This window comes from Pseudomyrmex gracilis, unplaced genomic scaffold (assembly GCF_002006095.1).
Source record: "Pseudomyrmex gracilis isolate BER0280 unplaced genomic scaffold, ASM200609v1 scaffold_1878, whole genome shotgun sequence".
Taxonomy (NCBI): Eukaryota; Metazoa; Arthropoda; class Insecta; order Hymenoptera; family Formicidae; genus Pseudomyrmex; species Pseudomyrmex gracilis.
Window position 1 is genome coordinate 6,964 of NW_018022462.1, and position 3,524 is coordinate 10,487.

Sequence of the window (3,524 nt, forward strand, 5' to 3'; positions counted from 1 at the left end):
ATTAAACATTAAATTAGTTTTTAAATATTATCTTCAGAAGAGTTGTTAAATCAAAATTATAGAAATATTTAAATTATCATACCATAAATAGCCGTAACAATTTTTGTGTTACACAGAGGTTTGGATTCATTTTCACGACCGAACCATATATATGCGGCCGTGACACTTATCTTTTATTGCCTCTTTAAACGAGAAATTTATTGCTTCTTTTAGGGTTACCTAACCCTCCAACGTATTTTAAATACTCTACCTATAAAATCAATGTAAGTACGTTATATAGCATTCTTTGTAATNATTTATAAAGATACCATTCAAATTTAAACTTACAACTTTCTCATATGTTTGTTTATCGACTTTTTGAAAATCTTCCATTTCTGATTGTGTCGATAAGGATAAACATTTAGGCTTTTGTGAATTTCCTCGCCGATTTTGCCTCACTTGTATGCATGTCAATATGCGCTCTATATTTCTGTTCAATGTTCTGAAATATATATATATAAATATGTATTGTAATATTATTTTATCCAAAACTATTATTCATACAATACATTATAGGGTGTTTCTTTTCAATCAAATATCTACATTATTTCCGTTTCCTGAAAAATAAAAAAAAAGAAAAACATCCATTAATATGATGTTAAGAGAACATTTTTATCACTTTCAGATATACTCTGAAATTATTCAAACGCCGCTTTGTCAGTTTTCTTATCTTTTAGGGTAACAGAAATAATTTATCTTAGATATTTTAATTACAAGAAATCCTGTGTATATATTATATATAATATACACAATATAATTTATATTAATATCTTAACCAACCACCAGATCAACGTAAATACAGCAGCACCTTCTTGTACACCCAGATTAGCAAATAGAAATCTGCAAATACATATCAAATGAATGATAATAATATATCAATACNATCAACAAGTTGCAATATTGTTTCACGATAAATAAGACATTATTTGATACACAACAAAGCATGCGCTTACATTTTATTCTTCAAACGTGCTTTTGGCAAAGATTTCGGAGATTCCTTATGTAGATACGTCTTAATACTTTTTTTCAAAATAGTCTTTCCATTCTAACGATTTAATATCTAACGTAAATACTTCTTGATCCGTGGACGACAATGATTCGTGCAACTGGAATNTACGTGGATTGTAGAACTTCCATTCTTGACAGATACATTTTTCAAGACGATTTAACGAGCTATTGGTATTTGTATGTAAACAAACAAGGCTGGAAAAATAGATTTGCATTTTTTTGTTTTTAATACAAATTTGATGTGAATATACATGATATTTGTAATATATTAAAACTTACATTTGACGGCCTCCGCATAATCCTATAATTATAGCAAAAATGTATGCGGGAATAAAATGCACAAAAATGGCCGAAAGTTTGAACAAAAAGATCAATAGGAAAAATGCAAAGAACTTAATGTACGGGCACCACACGGCACTTTGCAATGAATACTTGCCCAGATAGCCAAATGTGAAAACTCAATATAAAGCATATCATTGTATAGATTAAGTTGCTCGCCAATTGCTGTTGTGTTGTTTTTATTTAATGCAACAAAAATGTTTTTGTCAATTCAGTATCGATATGCTGAGTTTTATTATCAATCAATTGTTGTAGCCAATGTTTATGACAAGTGAGTCAGCAATATGTGAGCAATATGTGAGCAATAATTGTTACTCATAAGTTGAGAAAAATAGTATAAGTTTATTGCCAATGAGTTGTTGGGAACTTGCTGTTATTATATCTTGTAAACTGTTGCTGGCAAGAATATACTGAAAAGAGGATACACCCTTTTGTTATATTGCTGAAAACATATGAGCAATATTTGTGGCAAGTTGCCAACAACTTGCACTCAGTTGGCTATCTGGGTGTTTATTATTGTGTTCATTTCCTTTTCTATATTTCGCCACCGAAAAGGATTGCACGTGCTGCATGTGCAATGATACACTCTCTGATTGCTGGAATCATGTACAAACGTTCAATTTAAAAATTTTTTACGCTTTTTCTATGAAAATAAAAAATTAATCATTTCTTTTAAACTTACCTATCACGATCGATATTGTAANCCGCGACAATTAGACTATTCACTACTACATCTATTGGAATGTAATCATAAGTCAGATCAGGGGGTCGATTCTGTATCTAAAATATAGTGAAAATGCGAAAAGTGAATAGCTCGCGCGATTCAGTAACTTTCACTATAGTGAAAATGCGAGCCATCTCACGGGAGTTTGTTGAGCAAAAAATTTCTTGTCGAGTAGTGAGATGTGAGAGAGAAAGACTGAGAAATAGATAAAGAGAAGCCATGAGTTACGGACGGCAACATCACCGATTCGGACGTAACGAGATTGTCTTGACTTGAGTCGTGTCTGACTGCATTTAATATTTTGGCTAATGTCTCCCACAATTCATTCTGTAAATGATTAAAAAACAAGAAATTTTTTTATAAATCTGAAATGACAAGTACATATTTAAAATCTTCCGTTTAGTAAATAACAATACAGTCAAACTTCGATAATTCGAAACTCTATAAGACGAAAATTTTGTTCATTCCCTTCCGCTCTGCGAAAAGGAAAAAAGAACTTCGATAAGTCGAAACTTCTATAACTCGAAGATTTTAGCTCTTCCCTTGAGATTCGAGTTATCGAGGTTCGACTGTATTTAATAAATATTTTAAACCATATTACATTTAGATACTTTTGCATTTTTGCACTACTTATCAATTTGGTTTTCATATTTTGTTATTTAATGTCTAATTACTAAGTGGTAAAAAATTGTCTTAAAAACCTACAGAGAAAATAATCGAAAAATATTGCGACTAACAGAAGTAAATACTATTATTATTCAAAATACTTATTCTTTTTCGCTTATTTTCATTTTTATACCTTAGGTGACCTCGACCAAAATCTGGATGTTTATTCATAAAATTTAACGTTATTATTTCTTTTTGTTTTTCTGTAACATTCATTATTAGTATTATTTTACGAACGTATTGTTATACCGTGTATTATTATAACGACTTGACTGTTGACGAGTTGATTGTTTGTTTTTTCTGCACCAATCGGTGCACAACCGTTTATCGTAGTAGTCGTATCCACTGTGTCAGGCTCGTCAATTATGCTCCCGTGAATCTAGGGATATCGCATTTTCACATTGCTCATAATGAATCAAGCGTATTTCTTCACGTGAGATGAACGCACAAAATACCTTTTCAAAAAAAGGTAAAAAAAGGCGCCAAGTACATGCGCAACTCGTATTTCTAGAGAAAGTATTACTATCAAAATGTTCTTCTACAAGATCTATTCTACAAAAGAAATGATATCAATAAGTTACGCCAAGTAAAATCTTTTATACATGGGGTTACAAAAATATATAAAATATATAAAACTTTGTGAGTTGTTTATACGTTGTAAAATAGAAAATATTCTAAATCAATAAAAAGTTTCAAATATTGTATGACTACTGCACTTTTTATATAAAGCACTCATTGATGTAAGAAA